Below are 19538 nucleotides of genomic sequence, written 5' to 3'. Positions count from 1 at the left end.
TTGTGACACTGGGTCTGGGCAAGTCACTTAACACTTCATTGCCCTATTGCTTTGATTAACCACACAGAAAAGGTGGTATATCAAGACGCATCCACTTTACAAAATATTTCTATAGGACCACAAGACCTGTGTGGCATTGTTCAGACACATAAAATAACCTGCTTCCTGGAGTGGTTCCCAAACCTGTCCTGGGGACTCCCCAGCCAGTCAGGTTTTCAGGATATCTAGAACAGTGTTTTTCAACCTTTTTTGGGCAAAGGCACACTTGTTTCATGAAAAAAATCACGAGGCACACCACCATTAGAAAATGTTAAAAAATTTAACTCTCTGCCTATATTGACTATATATAAAGTAATTCTCTTGAATAGGAATCAAATAAACACAAAGAAAGTATTTTATAATTACTTTATTATGAAATAAAAATTATAAAATACTTTATTCAGTGTGAAACCTGGGCCTGTTTGGCTGAACACAAAGCTGATATTCTGGCTGGAATCGAAGAAAGACACACACGTAGCTCTTCGTCAACAGCTCTCAGTCTCTCTCTGTATTTGGTTTTTATAGCATACAAAAATAGACAAATATACCCTCCATCCTTTTTATTAAACCACAATAGCAGTTTTTAGCGCAGGGAGCTGCGCTGAATGTCCAGCGCTGCTCTTGACGCTCATAGGCTCCCTGCGCTAAAAACCACTATTGCGGTTTAGTAAAAGGTGACCATATTGTAAAATATAGACAGCAGATATAAATTCAGAACTGTGCATAGTAAGTGAAGGGAAGTTTTCATCTCTGGGAATTTAGTTATTAAGTTATTTGGGCAAATTCCTTTGAAAACTGTGGTAATACTGCCTCCACTTTGCTAAATTTAAAATAAAATCATTTTTCCTACCTTGTCTGGTGATTTCTGGTTGCACTTTCTTCTTCTGACTGTGCATCCAATCTTTCTTCCCTTCTATCAGCCTGTATGCTTTCTCTCCTCCACACCTCATTCCCTCCCCCAACTTTTTCTTCCTCTCTCCCTGACCTTTCTTTCTGTTTCTCTTCTTTCCTTCTGTTTCCCTGCCTGCCCCCTTTCTTTCTTTCTCCCTGCCGTTCCCCAAGCCACTGCCACTGCCGCTGCCATCGGGGAACAGGACCCACCAATGGATAACAGGCCCCAAAGCCGACGCCGACTCATGCTCTCCCTGACGTCAATTCTGCAATCGGAGAGGAAGTACCGCCCAGCCAGGCAGCGATTGGCTGGCCCGAACTTCCTCTCCAACTGCAGAATTGACGTCGGGGAGAAGAAGACTTATCGGCTCGATAGATTTTAGATCGCCAAGACAAAGTGAGTCCTGGGTGATCGACTCACTTTGCCTTGGCGAGCTACTGGCGCCCCTGCCTCGGGCCCCCTGTCAGCTCCGGGCCCGGCGGCCCTGCGGCACACCAGGCAACATCTCGCGGCACACTAGTGTGCCGCGGAACAGCGGTTGAAAAACACTGATCTAGAATGAATATTTATGAGAGAGATTTGCATGCACTTCCTTCAATGCTTGCAAATCTCTCGTGAATATTCATTCTGGATATCCTGAAAACCTGACTGGCTGGAGAGCCCCCACTAGCTGATAAACACACACTCAAGACAAACAATTTTGAGTAATCCCTTTAGTAATACCATGACTAAACATCAGGAAGAATTGGGGGGGGAGAGATGTGGAGGGCTAGGATTTGAAAGCCATCTCAAAGAGGGCAAGATGCATCAGTTCAGGCTAGCAAGAAACCGTATAAGACCAGGCCATATTTTCTTGAACTATTTAAGAAAACTTGTATTTGTTTGAAATGGTCCTGGATTATGGGTGTTAGGGGCCATGCACCAGGGTCTCTTCCAGAACCCCACAATGATGGTTCCTAAATCCAGCCAACAGGTGGCCCCCTTGAGCAATGCCCATGACTTTTCGCTCCCTTCCCCAATCACCAATCTGCAGTTGAAGGCTTTGACCTGAACATCCCCTACACCAGTGGTCTCAAACTCAAACCCTTTGCAGGGCCACATTTTGGATTTGTAGGTACTCGGAGGGCCTCAGAAAAAATAGTTAATGTCTTATTAAAGAAATGACAATTTTGCATGAGGTAAAACTCTTTATCTCTCTCTCTCTCAAACCCTAAGCGCACATGCGCTGTTGAAACGTCGTGATTCCTGGCGCCGTGAGGTGTGCTTCTGTGGCAGTATTCTACTTGACACCTCACGGCACATGCGGTGGCTGGAGGCGTGTGAGCGTGCAGTTCTTTCGATGGCGGTCGGATTCAGGCACGTGCGGCTGTGTAACGGTCCCCTATTCGTTGTGCCTAGAGGACCGGCAGGAGAGTGGCGGTTTTTCAACAGCAGCGTTGTGCCTAGAGGACCGGCAGGAGAGTTGCGGTTGCGGTGGCGGTTTCACAACGGCGGTGCCGGCAGTTTGTCCCCTGTTAGAAGCGGTTGGAGAGTGTCCGACAGAGGACTCCGTTTTGAAGCTTTGGCTCTCATTGAACTGCCAGTTGGCCAGCTCTCTTGCCGGAGTTATTTTTCAGTTTACAGGTGCCACCGCGCTCCTCTCACGAGCCACACCTGCGTCAGAGAAGACTTCCGATGCAGGCGGGGATCGTTAGAGGAGCCGCCGCGGCACCTTTAAACTTAAAAATAACTCCGGCAAGGGAGCCGGCCAGACCGCGGGAAGAGTAGGGGGGATGGAGAAATCCTGCTGCTGCACAGGGAAATGGAGGGAGAGGGAATGCTGTGGCTGCTACACAGGGAAGTGGGGGGATGGAAAAAAATGCTGCTACACAGGGAAATGGAGGGGGAGGGAATGCTGCTTCGGCTTTTGCACAGGGAAGTGGGGGGGGAGGGAAAAATGCTGCTGCACAGGGAAATGGAGGGAGAGGGAATGCTGTGACTGCTGCACAGGGAAGTGGGGGGGATGGAAAAAAATGCTGCTGCACAAGGAAATGGAGGGGGAGGGAATGCTGCTTTGGCTTCTACACAGGGAAGTGGGAGGGAGGGGAAAAATGCTGCTGCACAGGGAAATGGAGGGAGAGGGAATGCTGCGGCTGCTGCACAGGGAAGTAGAGAGGGAGACAGAACGAATAGAAGAAAGACATAGGGGCAGGGAGAGAGACAGAAAGACAGACAGACAAAGGGGGCCAGGGAGTGAGACAGACAGAAAGAAAGTCAGTGGGAGGGAGAGAGACAGAAAGAAAGACAGACATATATTCTAGCACCCGTTAATGTAACGGGCTTAAATCTTTCCTTTTGGCTAAGTCTTAATAATAATATTGTCATTTATAGCTAAAGAGACATATGATCAAGAAACTGTTTTATTTTACTTTTGTGATTATGATAAACATACCAAGGGCCTCAAAATAGTACCTGGTGGGCCGCATGTGGCCCCCGGCCACGAGTTTGAGACCACTGTCCTACACCAACTAACTTGGGCAGCAGAACTGGAGATCTTCCACATGGAAGTTTATGCCACCAGATCAACCTGAATCTATTCTTTAGAACAGTGTATCACAAACTGTGTATTGTGCCACGACGAGATTCTAGGTGTGCCGCAAAAGTAAGTCAGTCACTGCCGGCACCGGTGCTGGCGCCTCTTCTCCTCTCTGCTCCCCCCCTTCCCCCCCCCCCCCCAGCGTTGGAGGGATTTCCAAAACACGTCAGTTTGTCTGGGCTTTGGCAGGCCCCCGAGCTCAGAGCAGGACCTCTGAGCATGTGCAGATGTCAAAGTAATGACATCATGCACATGCACGTGACGTCATTGTTTGACCTTCGTGCATGCTTAGAGGCCATGTAGATGCAGCCTTGAGTTTAGTGTACCGCGGTGGGAAAAGTTTGCGAGACACTGTTTTAGAAGATTCATTTTCAACTCTTAAGTTTCTTATGTGGTGAAATAGCTTGGATACAAGAAGCTTTCAGCAATGAAAACAAGATGAAAGTCCCAGGAACAAAAGAATACAGAGTGCCAGAGGAGCAACAGACTGGTTTCTTCATCCAAGATTGCTCAACCTGATTAGTATCCGGGTAAAGCTGCTTTACAAGAGGCCCTACCTCCCACAGCCCTCCTTCCTGCATTACATACATTCCAGCCAAACCTCCAAGCACAGCCCAAAAGAGGAACTGAAACAGACAGCAGTAACTTCATATTTGTTCAGCTTAACCCCTTACAAGCACCAGACTCTCACTTCCACTCTCTGCAGCTGTAAGAAAACCACCCACAAGATGATCACATAAGGTAACCATAATAAGGCAAAAGAACATGTTAGCTTTTTTTAAAATTAAAAAAGAAGGCACATATTTAAAATTCATCTGTCAAATATTCTAGCAAGGAAAATGTTTTCTGCTTTTTTTGGTCACCAATTTTTCTTTCAGAATTATCCTTTTATATAATGAGGCTCAGTCAGACCCAAGTAGATATAGTCTGACCATAATCAAAAACTGTATCCCCTTATAACACCTTATAAAATCGGACAAAGAGACTTTTTTATATTTAACATTTTTTAAGTGTGGGTTCGATTTCCAAAACCAAACTGAAGCAAATAATCTGAAATGGTCTCCGTGATCTAAAATGGTCACCGTATCCCTGAAGGACTTTATTATGATATGAAATGTAATCATCTTAGTAGCAATGCTTTCCCATGTAAGGCCTGGCATCTTAACCCTAAGCGCAGTCTTCTGCAGTACACATGCTTCCCTCACCTTCTTCTCCTGTGGCTTTCTGCTGATGCTGTTTCCAAAACAGCAATGCAGTGTACAGCCTCCCACACTATTCTCGTGAGATTGTGCAGTGAGGGAATTCAGGCGATGCACAGCTCAAATGCACCAACAGCCACACAACGCTGGAAGAAAACAGAACATATGTATTATTAGTAAGTCGGATATACACAACTCAGCATAAGCCAGTGTTTCATATGAAAAAAAGGCTATATAGGTTAGGGCTCTTCATTTTGGAAAAGAGATGGCTGAGGGGGGATATGATTATGGTCTCCAAAATCCTAAGTGGAGTAAAACAGGTAAAAGTGAATCAATTTTTCACAAAGACCAGGGGACACTCAATAAAATTACATGGAAATACATACTTCTAAAACAAATAGGAAAACCATGCCCCCCCCCCCATTGCCCCAGGTACATTAGATAGATTGTGAATCCACCAAGACAGACAGGGAAAAATGCTTGAGTACCTGTATAAATTCCTGTAAAACATTCTGAGCTCTCCTGGGAGAATGGTATAGAAAATTGGATGGATAAATAAATACTTTTTTTTCCCACTCAAAGAATAGTTACCTAAGCTCTGGAATTCATTGCCAGAAGATGTGGTAACACAGTTAGGGTAACTGAGTTTTAAAAAGTTTTGTACATGTTCCTGGAGGAAAAGTCCATTGTTTGCTATCGAGATAGACATGGGGGAAGCCACTGCTTGCCCTGGGATCAGCAGCATGGAATGTTGCTACTATTTGGTTTTCTGCCAGATACTTGTGTCCTGGATTGGTCACTGTTGGAAACAGGATACTGGGCTAGATAGACCATTGGTCTGATCCAGTATGGCTATTCTTATGTTCTTATCTATGGTTTCAGGCACTGCAGTCAATGCTATCTCTGGGTAAGATACCTCATCGATCAGAAAGGCCTACTCTTCCATACAAATCTCTGACTTTGGCTTAGGGTGTTAGCAACAGCCATCTTGTTGCCTGGTACGTATTGTAGATAAGAACATAAGAACATAAAAAGGTGCCTCCGCTGGGACAGACTAGAGGTCCATCTTGCCCAGCGGTCCGCTCTCGCGGCGGCCCATCAGGCCTATCGCCTGAACAGTGGTCCCAAACTAATTTTGTAACTTTCCTCTAATCCTATCCTTATAACCTACCTCTACTCCTATCTGTACCCCTCAATCCCTTTGTCCTCTAGGTACCTATCCAAACCTTCTTTGAAGCCCTGTAGCGTGCTCCTGCTTATCACATCCTCTGGTAGCGCGTTCCATGTATCCACCACCCTCTGGGTGAAAAAGAACTTCCTGGCGTTTGTTCTAAACCTATCCCCTTTCAATTTCTCCGAGTGCCCCCTTGTACTTGTAGTTCCCCATAATTTGAAAAATCTGTCCCTATCTACTTTTTCTACACCCTTCATGATTTTGAAGGTTTCTATCATGTCCCCTCTAAGTCTCCGCTTTTCCAGGGAGAAAAGCCCCAGCCTTTTCAGTCTGTCAGTATATGAGAGGTCCCCCATACCCTTTATTAGCTTAGTTGCTCTTCTCTGGACTCTCTCAAGTACCGCCATGTCCTTCTTGAGGTACGGCAGATCAAAGGTATATGTCTGAGGTTGATATTTCATTCTCTATAATTGTTTAGGCATGGTAGCCAGGGTTTCTTGAAGGTAGAGACCAGTGGCTTATGCTTCAGTTTGAACAGTCACTTGTCTAATGTAGACATAAGTATGAAAACATTCCAGCACATAGAATTTCTTTTTTTTTTATTTGGGCATAGTTTTTCTCCACTTTGCAAAGATTTGGGATTCATATACCAGAGATTTTCTATTATATAAAAGGCAGGCTCCTAGACCATGCTGTCTAGCATCACACTGCACCACAAGATCAGCATTGGTGTCATAGAATCCAAACACCAAAGCCTTCCTAAATTAGCATTTAATTTTCAAATAGGAGACTATGATAAAAAGTACTTGAATGCAATATGTAAAACCACTTTGTACCAGAGAAAAGCAGTATATAAAATAATCAAATATATATAAAAATGGTAAAAATAAAAACTTAGAGGAACACTACAAAGGTCAAAAATTTACGTCAGGTGTGGATGTTGTTCAAAAATAGGAAAGAGAATCCACGGGTATAAAACAGTATAAAAGGAAGTGGGAACGGACAATGAAAATGCTTCCACAGCTTTTCAGTGATTTTGGTTACTCTGGCATGTTAGTTGGACCGAGCTTTGTTTTATCCCAGACCTGCCATCTGTGAACTTATACACTACAGGTTTGGTTCCATTTTTAGTGACCCCTGATGCAGGTGTTCCTCAGACGCCGAAACATAGTGCTGTGTCGGGTTCACAGCTTCTGCTTGTGTCCTTTTATGAAATAAACAAGTTGGTTTTACATCAGTGGTCTTCAGTGTTCATTGTCCGTTCCCACTTCCTTTTGTACTGTTGTTCAAAAATACCATCCTGGAAGCCCAGACCAGATATATTCCATATATTAATAAAGGTAGAAAGAAGGCCAAATGACACTTAGCATTGTTAAAATGTGAGGTAAAGGAAGCTATTTGAGCTAAAAGTCTTTGTAATTTGTGACGGAGTGAAAAATCATTGGCATCAACAGTACTGGTTAAGTCAACAACTGTATGTGTGTAAGGAGTGGAGCAATAAAAATGGTAAATAAAACTGGAGCCAATAAAGAGCCCTGAAGAACTCAACACACTAAAGAATAGGGGTTAGAGAAGGAAGCTTCCTATAGTACTGCATATGTCCTATCTTGAAGGTAGGATGAGAACCACTGTAAAAAGAGTGAGCAGGTTACTCATTCCAGAAGAGAGACTTTTTGGCCAGTCCTGGTTTTAAAATTACATCCCAAAGTAGTGATCCATTGAAATCAATGCTGCAGATGCCATAATGTACCAAGATGATGTTGGCAGAAATCCAGGACTGGCCAAAGGACTCTCTTTTGGAATGGGTAACCTGGTCATCCTAGTAATACTATCTCTGCAGTTCCAACCGATGATAGTTTGGAGATTAATACCTCAGGATTTACTAAATCAAAAGCTGTTTTGTCCTGATCTAGGGATGTACAGATAAGAGTAGTGAACCCTAACCGAGCTGTCTCTGGGCCATGAGCTTTGTGAAAGCCTGATTGATTAGGATGGGGTATGTTTGTGTTATTTAGAAAATAATTCATTTGTTGAACCACAGCACGTCCAACTATTTTTGATACAAAAGGTAAGTTAGCCTACTGGTTGATAGTTTTTAACAAAAGAACTACTTTCTCATGAATTCTTGTAATTTATCTTTAAAAAAATCAAGTGTGTTACTAGAAGACTGGAGGGTGACCAATGTAATACCAATATTTTAAAAGGGTTCCAGAAAGCATGGTTGTGTCCTTTGATCAACTCATTTTGGTCTGCCATCCTATTATTTTTGGGTTCTTTATGGGGTAATTCGATAGTGGGTTATCCTAGGGGAATAATTTTTGGTAAAGCATCAGCTTGTGGGGTTTTTGGCCAACTAAAATGTCTTTTATTTCAGAAAGCCTGTATGATTGGGCATAAATGTATTATGCAATTTTGATTGCAGAAAGAATCTCCAAGTTTTGGGCATTGGAGGAATCAATTACATCGCTTATTTTTATTTGAGAGTTGGGAGGTTCGAGGTTCGCCTAAAAAAATTTGTCTTTTTATGGACGTTTGGGATCCTTATATTTAGAATCTTTCACCAAAAATACGAAGTTTGGTTATCAATGATTTATTATGAAAATTAGGTTTAATAATTACATTCCAGTTATTTATTTTAATTCTTTATTTTTGTCAACTTTCATCCAGGGTGAGGTATTTCATTTAGGGGAAGATAGTGGGTAGGGGATGGAATTAAGGAGGGTGTAGATAAGATTGAATTAATTCATATGGAAATTAAATTTGAAAGAATGATTTAAATTTGTATGAAATATTATTGTAATTCTTATTGTATTGAATGTATTTTTGTATTATCCTATTGCACTGATTATTTGATTCTTTCAATAAAAATTGTTATACATAAAAGGGTTCCAGAGGTGTCCCAAGAAATTATAGATTGGTGAGCCTGACGTTAGTGCCAGGCATAGGCTTGGATTAATGGGACAAAGCCAACATGGATTTACCCAAGGGAAATCATGCCTCACCAATTTGCTACATTTCTTTGAAAGGGTGAATAAACCATGTGGATAAAGGTGAGCCTGTTGATATAGCGTATCTGGATTTTTCAGAAGGCATTTGACAAAGTACCTCATGAATAACTTCTAAGGAAATTTAAAAAGTCATGGGATAAGGTGTAGTGTCCTATTGTGTATTGAGAATCGGTTAAAACATTTAAACAAATAGAGAGTAGGGTTAAATGATCAATATTCTCACTGGAGAAAGGTAAATAATGGGGTTTCCCAGGGATCTGTGATAGAAATGCTGCTTTTTAACATATTTATACATGATCTGGAACTAGGAATAACAAGTGAGGTGATGAAATTTGCTGAAGACACAAAGTTATTCAAAAGTATTATTTATTTTTTTAATTAATCTTTATTCATTTTTAATACTCACAATAAGTGTAACATAAAATACAATCATTTCATACTTTAACATCACTTAATATATCATCAAATTCTAACTCGCATCAAATATCCCCCCTCCCTTATACCCAACAATTATCTCTAAGCAAAAAACATCATAAAATATTACCCCCCATCCCCGCATCCTGGACGTATATGAACAAAAGGGAAAAATTAATATTTATTCTATGTAGTAATTTCAATCTTTACAGTATCTTGTTAATGGCTCCCAAATAACCTGAAATTTCTTAAAATTTCCCTGCTGCATGGCAATTATCCTTTCCATTTTAAATATGTGACACAAAGAGTTCCACCAAAAGCTATAATTCAGCCTATCCCAATTTTTCCAATTATTCATAATCTGTTGTATGGCAACCCCTGTCATAATGAGTAGAAGCTTATTATTATTAGAGGATAATTGGCTTTTAGCCCTCATTGACATGCCAAACAATACGGTGTCATAGGATAATGCCACCGGATTATCTAACAAACTATTTATTTGACCCCCATATTGATTTCCAAAAAGCAAGTATCAATGGACAATAGAATAACAAATGATCTAATGTCCCAGCTTCAAGATGACAGTGCCAGCATCTATTAGATTTAGAGCTATCTAACTTCTGTAAACGAACCGGGGTCCAAAATTCTCTATGTAACAGAAAAAAACAAGTTTGTCTCATAGATGCAGACACTGTACATCTCATCCTGCAAGCCCAAATATGTGGCCATTGAGATACAGTAATTTGATGCTTGATCTCAATGCTCCAAATGTCCCAAAGACCAGTTTTTGGTTTCTTATTTAAAAATCCAGATAGTAATTAAACCACTGAGCGGCCTGATGTCCCAGGAAGTCCACCTGAAAGCATAAGAGTGACAAACTATACTGATTACTGAGATTTTTCCATTCAGGAAACCCAACCTGAATGGCCTGCTTCAACTGCAACCATCTATAATTTTTTGATTTATTAAGACCGAATTTGTGTTGCAATTGTGAAAAATCAAGAGAGGTGATGAAATTTGCTGAAGACACAAAGTTATTCAAAAGTATTAAATCACAAGAGAATTGTGAAAAATTGCAAGAAAACTTTATGAGATTGGGAGAGTGGTCATCCAAATGGCAGATGATAATGTGAGCAAGTGCAAAGTTATGCATATATGGAAGAGCAGTGGCGAACCCACTTTGCTGGCTAGCTGGGGTGGAGCACCCCCCACCTCCAGGCAGCAGGGGGATGCTTGAAGCAGTCACAGAGCCATGGTCCACACGTGCATGGCCAATGGCTCTGCCAATCCCCTGCCTCGCATCAGGAAGTTTGCAGCAGAGGGGGCAGGGGCAAGCACAGCTGATAGCCGATTGCATGCAGACTGCGGCCCCACAATCCACTCCAACGCTCTTCAGCTCCCTGCACCCAGAGTGGACCATCCCCACTGCCCTGCCCTTGGTACACTAGTGCAGAAGAGGCACTTAAACTATAGCTACATGATACAAGGTTCCACATTTGGAGCCACCACTCAGAGAAAGGATCTAGGTGTCATTGTTAATATGTTGGAACCTTCTGCTCAGTGTGCAGCAGCAACTGAAAAAGCAAATAGAATATTAGGAATTGTTGGGAAATGAATGGAGAACAGAACTGAGAATATTATATCGCTGTTGTATTTCTCCATGCTGTGACCGCATCTCAAAAATTGTGTGCAAGTCTGGTCACCACATCTCAAAAAAGATACAGCAGAATTAGAAAAGCACAAAAATAATAACGAGGATGGGGTGACTTCCCTATGAGGAAAGCTTGAAGAGGCTAGCACTCTTCAACTTACAGAAGAGACAGCTGAAGGGAGACATGATAAATATCTATAAAATTCTGAGTGGAGTGGAATAGGTAAACGTGAATTGCTTGTTTACTCTTTCCAAATATACAAGGATTGTGGGGCATGCAATAAATTACTAAGTAGTAAATTTAAAACATATTGGAGAAAATACGTATTTTTTCACTCAGTGTGTAATTAGGTTCTAGAATTCGTTGCCAGAGAATGTGGTAAAAGCAGTTAGCATTGCAGGGTTTAAAACAGGTGTGGATCCATTCAAAAAATCATTATTAAGATAGTAAAATCCAATTTTTATTCCTGAGATAGCATATATTCTCTTTTGTGTTGCTTGTTGCAGGTCTTGCTGCATCTTGTCAGGTAAAAACCGACGTTTCAGCCATCATGCGGTGGCTTTCTTCAGGGTATGCTATGAGGTCTACAGTTTGTCTTTGTAAATAGTGGGTCCACTGACCTGATTGGTCACCAATTTGAATTTTGGTGGGGAAGTCAGTTGGTCACAAATTGGTGACCAACTGACTGCCCTGTTCCCAATCAGGTCAGTGGACCCACTATTTAAAAAGACAAACTGCAGACCTCACAGCATATCCTGAAGAAAGCCACAGCTTGATGGCTGATATGTCAGTTTCTACCTGATAAGATGCAGCGAGACCCCGAAATCTGCAAAATGCACAATGCCTGCTGCGGAAACCCTAAGAGGGAGGGGGGGTTTGGGGAGGAAGGGACCTTGCCAGGTATTTCTGACGTGAGATTGTCCACTGTTGAAAACAGGATACTAAGCTTGATGGACCTTCATTCCCAATATGGCGATACTTATGTATTCATACCATGGTGTTTGTCTACTTTGTTTGTCTACTTTGTTTGTCTGTTTGTCTATGTTTCTATGTTACTTAGCATTTGTTTTAGCAGCACTGAAAGTGAACAAATGGTTGGTGTTTAGAGAGAGAAGTTGGAGCAGCTGATGGGCTTCAGCACCCAACAGGCGCTGTCTGTGTTGCCTCATGGTATAGAAATCTACTATGTAACTATGATTGTCACTAGGATTCATCGTGTTGGTTGTCTGTGCAGCGCTGTGTATGTCTGGTAGCACTCTAGAAATAATTAATAGTAGTAGTAGTAATAATCATGCCCTTTGTTTGTCTGAAGAGATACAGTAGTGTTTCTATGTTTTATAAGAAACTTCATTGGCTGCCTATAGAGAAACGTGTGGAGGGGCATAATCGAAAGGGACGTCTAAGTCTGTTTACGTCCATCTCGCAAGTCGTCCAAAGTAAAAAAACAGCTTAAGACACATTTTCGAAAGATACGTCCAACTTTTTTTTTGTTTCGAAAATCGTCTAATTATACGTCCTGCCGATCTGATCGACAAAGCCACTATATCGTCCATCTTTATACCACATTTTTATCCAACTATCCGTCCAAGTCCAAAACGCCTAGAACAAGCCCTGTTGGACGTGGGAGGGGTCTGCAAAGTGATGGACTGCACACCCAGACATGCCACCTAAATAGTGGGGTACCTTACAGGGCACTGCTGTGAACTTCACAAAAAGGGTGCCATGTCTTCTCCTCCCTAAAGCTCCCTTATAGGTTACGGTGAGCCCCCCAAACCACCTCCAGAATCCCCCATAGCCCTTATGGCTGCAGGAGCCACTTATATGCCAGTACAAAAGGGTTTTGGGGGTGTATAGGGGAGTGCACATGTTTAAGTATCAATGCAGTGATTACAGGGGCTTATGGGCATAGGTCCTCCTCTCTATGGGTCCTTACTCACCCCCAAGACAACTTAAGCTGCCTCTGGGCTGGACAGCTAGGCTTTCCTATGCCAGGCGGCCAAGTGATGATGGTCTGGAGGCTGAATTTTAAAGTTATGATTAAAATTTTTATGGGAGTGGGGGAGGGGGTTGGTGATCACTGGGGTAGCATGTGGAGGTCTGTTTTATGTGTTTGCAGTGCTTATCTGGTGACTTTAGGTGGATTTTTGTGACTTAGACCATGTTTTACATGGTCTAAGTCACAACATCCAAGTTCCGTCTAGGCTCTGTTGTAAAACTTTTGGTTATACATGCTGTACGACTAAGTCTAAGCTGGCCCACGTCCCGCCCAACTCCCGCCCTCGACATGCCTCCCGAAACGCCTTGTTTAACTTTGGTCGTTCAGCGGCACTATGAAGGCCTAGGTTGAAGGCCTAGGTTAGAAATACGTCCAAAACCCGTTTTTATTATCGGCACTTGGACGTTTTTGAGAAATGTTCGTCCAAGTGCCGACTTAGGCCAGTTTTTGGACATTTTTCTCTTTCGATTATGAGCCCCATAGAGTTTAAAACTGTTTGTCTGAGTCATCATATTATATAGGCAGAGGCTTCCAATCATCACATTTACATTGTTCATCTAATAGATTGAGTAATAAATTTTTATTGCAGTTTCCCCCTTTTAGAGGTATATGTTTTAAAAGTCAATTTAATTTTTCTTTTACATATGCTGCTATTGTTATTTGGAATGATTTACCTATACAAATAAGGACAGAAGATAGTTATTGGAAATTTCATAGAATGTTGAAAAAAATTTTATATGATAGATTGTAAAGTTAGTACTTTTAGTTAAAGAATTGTAAAGACATCTTTTTAGCCAAGGAATTGTACCGTAAATACTCGAATATAAGACGAGATTTTGGGGCCAAAAAAATGGCTCAAAAATGGGGGTCTCGTCTTATATTTGAATCAGTGCCCACTTGACCCTTCTCAGACTTGTTGCAGGCCTCCGCCGGCCTGCCGTATGACCTGGTGGGCTAGAACAGAAGGGATCCCTTCTGTGTCCTGTCCTAGTCGACTCTGACAATTTTTTTTTCTCCCTCCCACTTCTTCCCCCCCCCACCCCCACCCCCTTGTATCTTTTTGAATCCCTGGTGATCCAGCGGTGTACCAGGCAGGAGCAAGCTTTCCATGCTCCTGCCCCATGCTGAGCCCCTCTGAATGGCTGCTGTGAGTTCTTGCGGTCCAGCAGTGTACCGGGCAAGAGTGAGCTTTTTGAGCTCCTATCCGGCAATGAGTCGCTCTCTGAATGGCTGCCACCAGTTCTCACAGGACTCTGGTTTTTCTTTTTACTACTTCTTAAGACTAAAAGGCATTCTCTGTCATCATTTTCATCTGCCAGGGAGAGTACATTTAGCTGATTTCTGTATGCACTGGCAAAGTGACTCTTTTTTCATATTGAGCATGGGGTTTCTCATATATGGGACACATTTCCTTCTTCACTTTATGGCTGCTGTTTCAATAGTAGCTCTTCTGGCCAGCTTCTAGCAGCCAGAATTCCCAGTGTACTTGCAGCTGCCTGTGCTCTGACTTGTGCTAAAACAGCCACTGTGCTTTTTCCTCACTGATAATACCTTTCATAGTGAGTACAGTATATTGTGGTGCCATCATTCAGGGTAAGTTTTTTGTCTGGAAGAGCTTCCACTGCATAGCATTACCCCTAATGCTGATAACTCCATCATGTATGATCATTTCCTCTAAATCTCCATACTTACACAACTTTATTAGACACTTAACTTCTGCTAGATACACATCAGAAGATGAATTGGTTTCTTGAATCCTGTTATTCAGGATGTATACTACCATTGTAGTTCCTTCCTATTTCTCCTACTGTAAACTGCGTCGAGCTCTACGAACATGGAGATGATGCGGTATACAAACCTAAGGATTAGATTAGATTAGATTAGTAGTTTCTCTGACATAGTAATTTTCACAAGTGTTCAGGATTTTATTCACATCAGTTTTGTCTGCCTCACTCTGGAAGGTCAGGGTCTCGTACAGCTCAAATGCTTCCACATTATTGCATGCCAAGAGAATAGCAGCAAGTCTTTTAATCGGCTGTTCCTCCAGGCCAATTGCAAATTCATAATTATGCCACTGGCTTTTAAAAGACTTAAAATTTGTAGTGTAATTCCCTCCTGGACTCAATGGTAGCAGAAATAGAATTGATGTGCAACTTTCCATGGCTAATTTACTTCATAGACAACATAACAAATTCACACACTCTCCTACCAGATAAATTGTCTCAACTTCTTGGTTAATTACTGACAGCAACAACGGGAAGTGATGTAGACTACCCTAATGCACCCTCCACTCTCTGATGAATCATAGAGACTTATTCAACAGCTAGCATGACCCCATCTCAGCCTTTCCTTTGCTGTCACAGTTTCAGAAAATTGCCGGCTGCTACTTATGCATTGGCTGGGTTAGCTGTGGAGGTGATGAGGTGCCAGCCCTTTTTATGAAGTGCGCCCATGTGTTCTGCCTGTTTTCCTGTTTTGCACTTCCTACTTTCTGATTTATCTTGGATTAGTAGTAGTAGTATCCAAGCTCACTTTTCTTTATTCTCTTTTATTCTCTCTTTCAGTCTTACCAAACTATACTCATGCCCTGCCGTTGAGAGCTGCAGGAGGAGGCAATGGTTCCCCTCTTCCCTGTGGAAGCTTTCCAACAGGCCACAAAGGCCTAGCCCCCTGTTATGTCTACATTCAGAAAAAAAAAATAAGTTATTTTTAAAAATGCTTACTGTATAAATGTTCTTTGTTTTGTTAAAATCTAGAGCATAATTTTCTCACAGGTTGTCTAAACTGTGCAGTATCTACAGTATATGCATAAATTACATCAATTGTCAAAAGAAAATATATGCATTCCCTTTGAAAAATGTCCCACAGAAAATGCCCACACACGTTTACACCCAGCTTATATGACACGGTGGCAAAATTCATCGCGGATAACCGTGGGAAACCAGCTCCATGTCATTCTTTAAGGAGAGAGGGAAGAATCAGAGTATGAATGGGCACAACCACTGACCCTCAAGCCTTGCATTGAAGAATGCTGATGTAGAAGGACTGAGGTTGAGATTGACACTAAAGAATGACAGTCTCAGGTATCCAGAACAGATACTGTGATGTCATAATGTCTTATTCCACCAATGCCTAAGATCCAACCTCTTCAATGATGTCACAATGGCTTCATTATCCTATACTTGGCTCAAATAAGAATCAGAGTATGAATGGCCACAACCACTGACCCTCAAGCTTTGCTTTGAAGAATGCTGGTGTAGAAGGACTGAGATTAAGACTAAAGAATGACAAGGGATTGATGGAAATGGTGATGAATTTTGTCACCGTGTCATTCTCTATGTGCATATTTTGTATAGTGAAAGTAAATTCTAACCTTTCCAAACACACCTCTGCTCAGTTTGAATAATTTTATGCATAGAGGCCCTGATTCTATAAAGTCCGCCTAAAGTTAGGGGCCGATATCGTAGCCTACTTTAAATGAGCAATAGGTTTAATCAGTGCCTATACGGGAACTCAACATCTCACAGTCAGCTGGAACTGGACTTAATTGAAAGGCACCTAACTCAAAAAGCTTGATTGTATAAAAGATAGGCGCCTAGCCTAAAGCCACCTACACTAACAGCCTGTTTTACAAAGCCACACGGCAACAGCCCCGAAGCCCTTTAAATCTCTATGGGCTTCAGGGCCGATACCGTGCAACAGCTGCTAGTGCGGCTTTGTAAAACAGGCCCTAAAAGTGGACATGGTTGCGGCGGATTATGGGCACGTTTTAGAATTAGGTGCCTCTTTGTTAGGGGAACCAGACGTCCGGAAAAACCCGGATATGTCCTCTTTTTAGAGTACTGTCTGGGCTCCCAGACAGACTTTCCAACACCCGGCATTTATCTGGGTTTTGGAAAACCCTGACAAGCTCTGGCCACATCTGGAGGGCCTTTGAGCATGCACAGATGACGTCACACACATCCATGCATGCTCCACGTCCTCCAGACGCAGCTGGAGCTATCCCAGAAGAAGAGAGGAGGTTTTGTAGGAACGGGGCTGGGGCAGAACAGGGCGGGGCATGGGGCGGAACTGGAGGGAGGCTGGGGCAGAATGGGGTGGGGCTGGAGACGGAACAGGGCGGAGTCATGTGTCCGGGGTTTCCCGAAGAAAAATATGGTAACCCTACTCTTTGTGAATGGGGTGCCATTAGGCTCTGATATCAGCACCTAATTTTAGGCATAGAAACCCCTGGCATAAATTGGGGAAACCTAAATGTTAGCATGCTGAGCACTGCCTAAGCACGCTTAGGCAACACTAAGGGTGATTCTATAATGGGTACCTGTTTTATTGAATCAGTGACTAAATAATCGCTTAACTTTAGGAGGACTTTATAGAATCAGGGCCATAGGGCCATGTTCTATATTTGACGCACAAAAACTCAGCGCCAAAACGGACAGTGCGTAGCATGATTCTATAAAATGCTTCCAAAGTTATGTGCAGTTTATAGATTCAGCACTGGCAAGCATGACTAACATTTAAGCACAATCATTTAGGCCAATAAAAACAGGACCTAAATACCTGCGCCTAAGTTGTGCGCAGATTGGGAATATTCTGTAACAGTACACTAACTTATAGGAATGCCGATGACTCCCCATGCTCCTCCTCTGGTCATGCCCCCTTTTGAGATTCATGCACTAGAATTTACATGCACCACTTTATAGAATAAGCTTAGAAAATTGTGCATTCAAATTCTAATTAGTGCTAATTATCACTTGTTAATTGCCAATTATCATCGCTGTTTAGCTTATTAAACAATTAAGTTTCATGTACAAATCACAGAAGTGCACACAGATTTGCGTGGGTAATTTTGGTCGCACTATGCAGAATCAGGCCCATATAGCCTGTCTGTAGTCCGTGAAACTTTACAAGAAACCATTTCTATGTATAACCCTCTGTTTTATGTTACTCCTGGTGGAATTCTGCACAACTGCACAGTGAAGAATTTGCACAGAATTCTCCATCTGTACAGAATTCTGCAGAAACCTTCCGTTCTGCCCCTGTTCCCGTCCCTCCTCCTCCCCCGCCTGGGTCTGGCCTCTCTCCCTCTGACTGACCCCCCACTGTGAGATCCAACATACCTACAGCCTCCCAAAGAAGCAGCAGTTGCAGCAGCCGGCAGACAGAGGCAGCACTGTGAACAGGCAGCTCGCAGCCAGCTCCGCTGGGGCCTTACCTCTGCTGCATCACTTCCTGTAGATGAATGATACGGCAGAGGGAAAGCCCCAGCAGGGCCAACCGTGAGCAGCTTGGTCACAGCGCTGCCTCTGCCATCCAGCTGCTGCTGCTGTTTCTGCTTCTCTGGGAGACTCATAGGTATGTCAGATCTCACAGAGTGGGAGGTCAGTTGGTCAGAGAGAGGCCAGACCTGCATGGGGGAGGGGGAATGGATGCTAGACCAAAATTTGTATATTATATATGTTAAACTGTAACCCATCCTGAACTATTTGGGGATGATGAAATAGAAAACTAAATAAATAAATGGGGGGGGGGGGTGAAGGAGGGAACATAAATGCTAGGCAAATGGGAGGGGAGAGGAGGGAACATGGATTCTGGACTGCAAGTGGGGGGGGGAGTAGAGAAGGGGACATAAATGCTGGATTGCAAGTAGGTGGAGGAGGGGATGGATGCTAAACCTGCAGGGAGAGGAGGAGAGGGAAGGGGTCATGGATGATAGACCAGTAAGTAGATGGAAAAGGGGATTAGAAAGAAACCCAGGCCTGAAAGAGGGGTGAGAAGGAAGAGATGATTGATTGTAGAGAGAGAGAGAGAGAGATGCCAGACCATAGGGAGTGAGGAAGGGATTCAGGGTGCAAGCAAGAAGTGGTGAGCGGGGGGAGGAGTTATGGATGCTGGACCCACTAGGGCGGGGGTCGGCAACCCACGGCTCCAGAGCCGCATGCGGCTCTTTTTCACCTTTGCCGCAGCTCCGGTAGTGTGTCACGCGGGCCGGAGTCTTTCAGTGGCTGCGGCGCGCTCCTGAAGAATGGGAGGCGTGGGATGCCCCCCTGACCTAAGGGACTCCCACGGGGATGAAAACAGCCTACCTAAATTCTGGCGATGCAGGCATGCAGCTTACAAGTCCGGCATCGCGGCGGGAAATAGCCATGCTGAGCAGTGAGCTCAGCACATACACAGATGAAAGCCTTGCTTGCTGATTGGTCCGGCGGCTATTAATGTGCAAAAATATATTTTACATTGTTAAGTGAAAAAGTCCTTTTTTTCTTCAGATTGACAGCTAACTGCATGATCCTGTATATAGCATTAAGATAAGAAACAATATATGCAGTGTTAGATTTGTTTTATAATGGTTTTGCAGCTCCAAGTTTTTTTTCTTTTCGAAAACGGGTCCAAGTGGCTCTTTATGTCTTAAAGGTTGCAGACCCCTGCACTAGGGGGATTGGGGATGGTAGAGAGAGAGTGACCAAGACCAGAAAAAGGGAGGGAAGGGAGGAAGAGATTCTTAGCCAGTGAATAGAGGGGGAGAGAGAGATGCCAGACTGTGGGGGCCAAGTAGGGGATTGAAGGTGCAAGTGAGAGAGGGGTGGGA

The sequence above is a fragment of the Geotrypetes seraphini genome, chromosome 10 (assembly GCF_902459505.1).
Source record: "Geotrypetes seraphini chromosome 10, aGeoSer1.1, whole genome shotgun sequence".
NCBI lineage: Eukaryota > Metazoa > Chordata > Amphibia > Gymnophiona > Dermophiidae > Geotrypetes > Geotrypetes seraphini.
Note: the sequence above shows the minus strand (reverse complement) of the source record.